General features: G+C 46.0%; 1 protein-coding gene across 1 annotated transcript in view; it reads right to left on the bottom strand.

Moving 5' to 3' along the window:
- Nucleotides 1–10271, bottom strand: part of LOC109495639 (collagen alpha-1(II) chain-like) — a 169134-nt gene that overhangs the window by 43137 nt on the left and 115726 nt on the right. The window lies entirely within an intron of this gene.

Below are 10271 nucleotides of genomic sequence, written 5' to 3'. Positions count from 1 at the left end.
TTCTTTGAAACCCTTCCACACTGTCAGTCCTGACACTCGAAGCTCTGCCTATGAACAGAACACTTCTTTTGAGTGTCCGCTGAGGGATCTACAGCAGAGATATTTCCACAATGGGTTTTACAATTGAAATGACTCTTGCTACTCTATGACAGCATAGAGGTTCTTCAGAGTGGTTCTTAAACTGTGAAGTACAACTCCCTTGTTCTGAAAGGTAGCAAGTTTGGATATGTGTCTCTGTCTGCACAAGTCTGTGTATAGATACGCTTTTAAAGATCTCTTTAAAAAAAATAAGTTGAATTACATCTCATTAGTTGTACTCCTTTTTTTTTTTTTTTTCGAAAGCTGAAGTTATTTCAATAAGTTCCCAGGATATAATGAGTGAGTGAGTCAGTCAAGGAATGGTGTTAATAAAATCAAAGAAGATAGCTCAGTTCCCAGACCAGTTATGGGACTTTTCTATAGCCATGGGTCACAATCCTAGGCAGGGCCAACTAGCTCAATGTGACGTGATTTACATAATGACAACAAGTGGAGACAGAGCATGGAAGTTCATCGTAGGAACGTCTCCAATGGAAAACAATAGCCAATTTTGATGGCTGGGTTTGGCTTTATATTAAGAGCGTTGAGTGAGAAGACACATGCCCAGAAGTAGAGGCCCAACCAAAGGTGAATTGGTTCCAGACTACAAACTATGGCTATAGTTCAGAATACATTTTTCTCTATGGAGGATTCTTAACAGCTAACCTGTCCTTTTCCTCTATTCTACTCTTCCCAGTATGAGACAACAATGAAGTGTCCCCTAAGTTCCCACCAAGCACACAGACACAAGCAAAGTCCAGCTTATGAGTTGATTCTGACTCCATTTGGTAGGCATCGCTAGTGTTCCAACATCCCATTCTCCTCTCCTTCCAGGTATAGGAAGATTACAGAACCTTACCCTTTGAAGTTGCCTTTGTGAGTCATTCAGGCCAATTAAATGTGATCAGAAGAGTCCAAAACATTTAATAGTTTATATACAACTCTCTAGACTTGGCAGCAACAAACCCAGAGGCAAATCTGAGCCTCCAGATGAGACGTCAGTACCAGGAATGATGGCATCTCATCAGCCTGGGATCTTGAGTGATGTCTATGTGAAACAGAGTTGCTCCTGACCCTACACCACCACCTCTTAATGGTAGGGTAAGCAGGAAATCAACCTTTGTTATTTTAACCATGGAGAGTTTAGGGTTGTTTCTTTCCAAAGTCTGTCCAAACTGCCTTACCGCAGAAGAAACTATTCCAGCATCTCAGCATCTCAGACAGTGGGAATCAGGTATCTGAAGTCTTGACAAGAGTCCCGGGAATCTAAGTGCTCACTAAGGCACTCTCTACAATACTAGCCTTGACTGTGTAACTGAGTTCATGCTTCCGTTTTTCCTCTGAGCTGGGAGTTGACCCTATACTAGCACTCTCCACACCTCCATAACATCATCAATGTCATTTTAGGTTATCTTCTGCCTCCACCTGTACTATGACACCTGTCATGCCACCTGGCTTGAGTTTAGACCCTGTCTGAACCGCTCCTGGTTTGTCACACTGCCTGTCACACTGCCTATTCATTATGCTGCTCTCCCAGGGTTCAGCCACAGGTTTCTCCTCTCCCTGCTTGTCCTCTCTCTTCAGTAGGCAAAGGCCAGAAATATTCTACAATAGGCGTGAAAGAAGTTGAATCCAACAGGTAGACTGAGGACTTAGCTGAAACTTAGGCAAAAGATTAATGTCAAGAGACTTCATATGACTTAAAAAGGGAAGCTTTACTGGTAAATTCTGTTGCGGTCAACACCAGGAGGCCCAGAGGAGCAGACAGAATCAGGGAAGTGTGCAAGGTGATGTAAACCCTCGATAAAACAGATTCTGGAGTACTGGTTGCATTTCTGAGACAGGGGACACAAGACGATCCGGCTCTTGGCTCCAGGGCAAATGTGGAGCCTGTCTCAGAAATAAGGACAAGGTCAACCTATTCAGCTTTCTAGCCCAAGGTCTAGGGGATTTGAAACACAATGGACAGCTGTAGCTTCTTAAATCTTTCAAACTTCAGGTTTGTTCTGGAGTTTGGGAGAGGGATGTGCCTAGTAAGTGGTGTCTAGGACACTTGACATGAGGCAAAAGAGGCTAAGAACCAGGCAGGATCTGACAATCTTCCTTAGTGAAGCACACTGGCAGCAGGGTCAGACCATTGTGCCAAACAAGAAGGCAAAATTTCCAAACTGAAGCAATTTGAAGGGACAACTAACAATTCATGAGCTTGCATGATTGTTGACAAGTTTATCAATGCATAGAATCTTTCTGGATTGGGTATAGAGAAGACAAGTGTGGACTCTAGGATATCCTCAGCCCTCAAGGCATACATTGGGTCGTACTACGAGCCCCCCTGGTTTAGGCTGAGGGATAAGGAGGGAATAGCTCCATCAGGCAGTATTTACCAAGAACTAGCTGCGTGCCTACGAAAACTGTAGGAAGATTTGGATGCATTCCTTAAGGAGATTTTAGTTTTAGGGTAAAAACAGGTAATGGACACGAAGCACAGGGCAAGCGTTATTCAACAATAGGTATGTTAGTGGCAACTGGCATTGGCATGCCTCTAGGTACCATAGGATTGCAGAGAGGAGAGGAACGACTTGCTGGAAAAAGTCAAAGTTGTCTTCAGAGGGAAGATAGGGTTTTATGTAGAAAGGCGAGAGATTAGACGAAGCTAAAGAAAGGGTAAATCTGACAAGTGAAACACAACGAGCAAAGGCCTTGAAGTAAGGGGAGAGAGTCACGTTAGATGGCAGGAGGCCAGCCGATGAGAGAATAGGGGTGCTTATCAGTAATAATTTAGGGGAGGTGGGTTATCTAAAATGTAGCAAAACTTGGCAAGCAGAGTGGCTGAAACTTGCTGATGTAGAAATTAGAAATCCATAGCATAATTCACACAGCTTTGAGTGGGGCGCAGAAAGAAAGGACTGTGCAGCAGGTTCAGGCTGTGGTACAGGCAGCCTGCCACGTATTCGATACAGCCTGTTGGACCTGATGATCCAAAAAGATGGCGTGCACAGTATACGGCAAACGCTAGTAGAAGAATCAGAATGTAGAACCCTAAGTTTCTGAAGTGAGGGTATGCCATCTATAGCAAAGAACGAAACATTTAAAAAAGAGTTCCTCGCATGCTGCCGGACCCTCGTAGAGATGGAACATTGACCATAGGACACAGAGCGGCCATGGTCTACTAGCCAGAACTACCCGTCATGATGATCTTTATCAGACCCACCAAGTCATGAAAGGCTGGTCAGGCACAAAAGCTTTCAATCGTAAGATGGAATAGGACATCCAGGATCAGATATAAGCACAGTCAGAAGGTACAAATGGCAAAATCAGGGGCCCAGAAACCTGTGTCAGCCACTGCTGATGCTTTTGCCCTTGGTTCGCGTCTATGACCATGTGGCAGGCACCTGAGGGAGTGAGAAAAGGCCAAACTTGATATACGGATGGCTCAAAATGTAAGTGCAAGCTGAAAATGCACTCCTGATGAACTACACCTCCATTAACCGGTGGCCTTCAGCAAGAAGGAGGAAATCCTTCCAATATGCAAAGCTTTAGGTGGTATATGTGATCATAAACTGTATATGGAAAAAAAAAGTCAGCTGAAGTTAGACTATACCAAGACTCATGAGTAGTGGTGAATGGCTTGGCGAGACAGGGATCTAGAATGAAGAGGCTTAGAAGACTGGGGAAAAAATCTGAGAAAGACACATGTTATGAATCTATAGAGGTGGGCATGAAATATGAAAATCTTTTTATAGTATGTTAATGTCCATCAGAGAGTAACCATGATGGAATTAACAGCCAACTAAATAATCAACTAAATGTAACAACTAGGCCAATTGATGTCAGCCAACCTCTATCACTAGTCACTCTAATTCTGATGTGATGAATGGGACAGCCATTGTGACAGGAATTGGAGGCATGAAGAGATCCTAAACTATGGGCTCCCGCTCACCAGAGGCAACTTATTTGTCAATGCCAAATGTCCAACTCAACATTGATAAAGACCAGTTTTGAGCCCCTTACATGGCATCATCCTTCAAGAAGACCACGCAGCCACCTGGTGGCAAATTGATCAAAATAGATTCCTTTCACCCTGGATGGGGTAGCAATTCTGGACTGAAACCAACATACAGATTGCTTGCAAGCAAGGCTTTGGCCAACTTAACTACAGATGTTTAGTCTACTAACATCCACTTCATATGTCACTTACTACCTGCTTAATGTTTCACTTCATGTCACTTCTAAGGGACCCATTTTATGGAAAAGGAGGTGTGGCAGTGGGCATAAAACCAAAGGATCCAGTGGTCCTATGAAATATCACAACACACAGAATCTGTGGACCTGATAAAGCAATGAAATGGTTTTTTGAGGGCATAGTAGAAGTTGTTTGCTTGAAGATGATACCTGCAAGAATGGAACACCATCCTCCAGGATGAGATCTACATCTTAAATCAACAACTGTTATATGGTGCTGTGCCCTGATAGGGGGAGTTCATTGGACTGGGGACCAGGAAATGGAAGTAGGAATGGCCCTGCTTACCATCACTCCTGGTGGCCCACTTGAGAAATCCAAGTTTTCCATCCCGATAACTTTAGGCTCTATGGGTCTAGAGGTCCTGGTTCCCAGAGGGGCGATGTTTTATTAAGGACACAGTAAAAATATCTTTAAGGCTTAAGGCTATAGGTACCACCTGGTCACTTCAGGATCCTTGTACCTAGAGACAAGCAGGCAAGAAAGGGAGTCACTATACTGGTAGGGATAATTGACCTTGATCATGAGGAGGAGGTAGGACTCTTATAATGGGAGGAGAAAGAAATATGCCTGGCATACAGTTGATCCACTGGAGCACGTTTTTGTACGCTCTTGCCTAACTGTGATGGCAAATGGACAAGGCCAGCAAGTCATGGTCTGAGGAGGACATGGTGACAGGGACCTCGTGCCCCTCAGGCATGAGAATCTGGTCATTCCATCAGGCAAGCGACCCAGACTTAGTGCCAACTGAGGGCAGAGGTGTCCATGTTAAGAGAGAGTATGAAATCGGGAGCAGAGGATGAAGATGATGAGTGTCAGTTGTGGCCTGAAGAGCAGCTATAATAGTGGAAACTAGTTGGTCCCATTAATCTTAATCTTGTAAATTTTCTCAAAGAGGCCATCCATAATCCTGGAGGAGCTATTTCCAGATGGGGCAAATTTACTAGACAAATGAAATGTATCTGAGTCACTCAGAGGTGGTTACTGTGTTTGCCAGGGTGTGCCACTCAGCCACACACACACACACACACACACACACACACACACACATACACACACACATACACACACGCACATGCACACGTGTGCGCGCACTCTCTCTCCCCATCCGTCTCAAAGAACCGACACACTCATTCCCCCAGCAATCATGAGTTGACTCCTGAGAATTCACAGCTGACTTCCTGAGAGAGAATTTCCCTCACCTGAAGGGAGCCACCTCCCTGAAAACACATCCCTTCCCCAGCAGCCCCCGTCTATTGCCAAGAGCTGCCATGGCAACTGGCTTCTGCTGGACCCCTCTAGCTCAGAAGTACAAAATGCCTGGTGCACTTGCTTCAATTCAGAACAACTCTGCAAGGCCATACCCGTCCTAGAGCTCACTGTGAAGTTGGCCAAGCCTCTGTTATAACTGTTTCACATTTCCACTCCCCCCCGCCCCCGCCCAATCTTGCTTCCTTTGGTCCTTTACAGGGTGTCGTTTCTGAGACTACTTCCCAGTAAACCACATACACAAAAATCTCTGGCTGAGAGTCTATGCCCTAGAGACTTCCATCTGAAAGAGTCGGGGAGCAAACATCAGAGATCCGAGCAAACATAAAACAGGTGGACCCCAAGAGGACAGAACCGAAGCCTGGTTCTGGGCAGCTCTATTTTGTGCCATTCATCTTCAGAAGCGGATCAGCCCTCCCTCTGTTCAGGGCCAGAGATGGCCTTAAAGTGTGGGTGGGCCTGACCTATTCACATGACAACCACAAAGATTATTCAATGATACCCGGTAATGTCCCCTGATTCCCAGTAATGCCCAATAATGACCACATGGAATTACTCAGGCAAGTCCCAAAGAAATCCGTATGTAACTGAATTTCCCTGAAGTTAGAAGACTCCAGTGATGAGTTCCTTGGGAGCTTTGGAGGCAGCCCCGAAGCTGGAGATGGGGGGACGAGCTTGCAGTCAGACGACCAGAGGTATAAGCAGGGTCACTCTCCTTTCACAGAGCCTCCCACCACGTGCACCTGTGTAGAGGAGCGCAGCACTCCCTCATGGGTGTGGCACGACACATCCAGGCTCCATGAATGGGTTACCAGCGTGCTGGGAGGTACCACTCTTAGCCTGTAGGGTGGCTGGGTGGGGCCTGGGGCAGCCAGAGAGTCCTCCCCCACCCCGCCCTCCTGCAGAACCTACCTCTTCCAGACTGCCTCAGAAAAGTTCCCTAAAGAAGCAAAAACTGATAATGCTTCCCTCATGAAAAATGCAGGAAGCATCTGAGTAAAAGAATGGTGTAAGAAGCCAGGTGAGTCTATCAGGGTCTTATTTTAAGGATTGCCAATTTACTCTTACCTTCCGGTGGCCATCTCAGAAGGGATTGAGGTGTGAGTTTTTCTGAATTTTATTTAGATCTCCTGCAACGATTCTTCACAGGGCTGTACTGTTCCTCTGTCCTCTGTCCCCAGGGGCCAATTAAATTCGCCATCAAATCTTATGATAAAGAAACATTCACGGGGCGCCTGGGTGGCGCAGTCGGTTAAGCGTCCGACTTCAGCCAGATCACGATCTCGCGGTCCGGGAGTTCGAGCCCCGCATCAGGCTCTGGGCTGATGGCTCAGAGCCTGGAGCCTGTTTCCGATTCTGTGTCTCCGTCTCTCTCTGCCCCTTCCCCGTTCATGCTCTGTCTCTCTCTGTCCCAAAGATAAATAAACGTTGAAAAAAAAAATTTAAAAAAAAAAGAAACATTCACTTGAAAATTGTCACCTGGGTAAGCAACTACCCTTGAACTAAGAAGTGCCCAGTCAGTTTAGAGCTGGTCCTCACTCAGACAGACATTCTCCTTTCCTGGACGGAGGGCTGTTTAGATACTGTCCAAGGAGTGAGAAAACATTTTCTTCTCTCTTATGCTACTTGCCCTTATAGGTATAACCAACATACTTTTGAATCTTCCCCGGCCTCCTTCTCCCCGCCTCCCCACCTTGATAGCACCATATGCTTTCAACTCAGAAAGAAATGCTGGTTTCCTCTTTCCCTTTATTCACTGCGGGGCAGTGTCAGATGGTGTATCTATCCACGTAGTGGGATTCAAGGAGACTGTAGGGGAGAGGTATGGTCCGGCAGGAAGCCATACTTGCCGGGCCCGCAGTCTACACGGGCCCTCCGTCATGGCCTTGGGCAGGCCGCTTGACCTGGGCCTCGGAGGAATTCAGCTCATTAATGGAAAGCTGCTGGTGGTTTAGGGTGAGCTATCTGACACCCAGAGAGAAAAGAAGAGTTGCAGTTGCCAAGAGCTGCTGCTGTGACGGGCTCACCTTAAGACAGTGAGCTTCTCAATTCTGTGCGAGAGACGTTTTCTCTGATGTTTGAGTCGGAAGTCAATCCAGGCTCCCCAGCAAAGTCACAACGGCTCCTCCAGGCTCACCAGCGTTGGTTGCGATAGCAAAGCAGTGGCTGTTCAAGATTTTCACCTCAAAACCCATGCCAACTCTTCGTCTTCCCACTGCCGGGAGCAAGGTGCTGGAGAGTCTTGCTATTTATTACATCTTGTCTTTATGATAACTTTGCATAGTCTTTCCCAGCTACTGAGCTCACGCAGATCAGGGGAAGGTCTCTTTGCTTCGACCCTTCCCCTTTATAACAGCAAACAGATGCTCCTGATCCTGGAAACGTTGGTTTTCTCAGCCCACTAACTCCAACTACACTACATTTCCTCCTTATCATCACTATTTAGTCTGTAATTATTCCAGTCTACTAACTCCTACAGAGGTTGGGGACCCTGTGGCTAAACTGCAGAAATCACTGATTTGGGGTCCTTCATTATCATTAATAAACCCAGGACACGGGAGTCCCTAGAGGTCCAGCTCCTCCAATGTGATGAACGTTAATGTTTACAATCCAGGGACAGAAAGGGAAGCTATTGGCAAGGGCCTTGCCGTGAAGATCGGCAGCTTTGTGCAAATCCATTGTGATCACTGGTTCTGTTTATTCTCTTGTTGTAAATGGCTAATAATAAGCTAATTTGGCCACGTTATGAGAATGGCATCTAAAACAATGAAGAAATGAAATGCCGATTAGGCACAAACCACTTATTCCCAAAGCTTCAGATCACCATATCCCGAGCTACCCTGATGTTTGACTCCACAGGGAACTGCACGGGAATCAACCAGCAAGACAGTTGCTAGAAAACATCCCATCCCAAAACGTTTTCACTTGACCTCACCTACCAAAGCCAGTGAACATCGGCAACTGGTAGTGGCTGCACAGGGTCAGGGGGAGACCTTTAGGGCGAACCTTCAGTTTCAACAAGAGACCAGCGGCCCACAGGCCTACATTAACTTACAGAACTGCCTGAGCTATGTCGGAAATGAACAGCTCTGATGTTCAGTAGTCGTCTTCCTCATCGGCTAGCGGAGACTCAAGTTGCTTCCAAGCCCTATACACACGGAGAGCTAAGAGATCACAAGCACGCAACAGCACCGATGCCATAGAATTATTTATCCTATAGAAAAGCTATGCATTTGTCTTCTGCTTCTTAAGTGAACTCATCGATTAGAATTCCCGATGTGGATATTTGGAAATTGTGGCATAGAGACAGAGAGGTCTGGGCTGTTTCTTGGCTTTGAGTTGGTAATCCGTAGTAGGAAGAAGATGGCCTACCGTGTCCCTGCAGGGCTCCGTGGAAGTCATTTACATATGCTCTTTAGAAGTGCCCCTCTCTCACTGGCCCTTGGGGATGTCACAGATGGCAAACAGGGAGGGCTTGCTGAACCCCAACATCTGGTCAAATGGTTCCACATAAGGAAGGAAAGTTAAACCTCTTTTATTAGAGTAGGTTACACACCGCTCCAGGACCTCCATCCCCTCTGCTTCAGAAACAATTACCTTAAAGCTTTAGATGGATTTTGAAAACATTCAAAACCTAAGAATAGCTGTCTCGGTAAGAAGAACTTATTAACACGGAGATTTACATATTTGAAGCTAGTCGGTAAGAGACTTTGGGGGAGGACAAAAGGAAATTCAATGAAGAGAAAAGGGGGTGAAGAACTCAACAGTTCAAGTCTGAGGTCTATTTTATTTCCCGTCCTGTGGATTTTTACGCATTGGCTCTCTAAGATAAGAACTGGTTAAAAATTAAGAGGAAAGAGAGCCTTAAATAAATGGCAAAGCTAATAGAGACCTGGGGACAGAGCCTTCTCTCAAATGCACAGCTTGCCGCCCCACATATAGTATCTTGAAAAATCTTTACTGCCTTCCAAGATACAGCCCTTGGCAGTGAGCACCATGCCTCCAAGTTTAGAATGCGGACCTCCATATTTATGTTCCCCAGATGGTGGAATTTATAAATGCACCGTGGGGTGCTATTGAAATTAATAATTTAATTCATTTCCGTGATTGTGCCGTGATTGCTAGTCATTACGGCAATAGCATTTAGCAGAGCGTCTCAGTTCTGGGATGGCGCTGAAGGGTAATCTCAGCGAGAGTAATTCCTCCGTCATCCTATTTCGAATGCAGGCAATCCCTTCTGAATGAGGAAGAGCCAAAAGTTTCTGGAATGAAAATGAAGGCAGCATCAACCTAGTTAGATGAAGATGGCTTCGATTCATGCGATTTCCAGAGTTTGAAATGAGCCCTCCAAGGAACACTAATGTGATCTGTGATTGTTTAGCTCGGAGAAGGGACAGACAGGTAAGAAGATCCCCGATCACTGTCTCCGAACATACAAATCGTGCACTCCATGCCTGTGGACAATCTGTCTCCAAATAAGTGAGAATTAATGCCCTTTTACTTTGCATTCCCACTCGTCTACTCACCAAGGGAATGTACGCTGGCAGCTGGACTAAATGACTGTTGAAGTCCCTTCCAGAGATTCTCAGAGATTCCCTGAGTCAACGGCAAGGTTGGGAGAATAGCGGAGTAGTGACTCTGTATCTCCCCAGGGGAAGCACTCACTTCTCCCGGCCTAACGATC

The sequence above is a fragment of the Felis catus genome, chromosome F1 (genome assembly GCF_018350175.1).
Source record: "Felis catus isolate Fca126 chromosome F1, F.catus_Fca126_mat1.0, whole genome shotgun sequence".
In the NCBI taxonomy this organism is placed as follows: domain Eukaryota; kingdom Metazoa; phylum Chordata; class Mammalia; order Carnivora; family Felidae; genus Felis; species Felis catus.
This window is presented reverse-complemented; position numbering and strand designations above follow the sequence as displayed.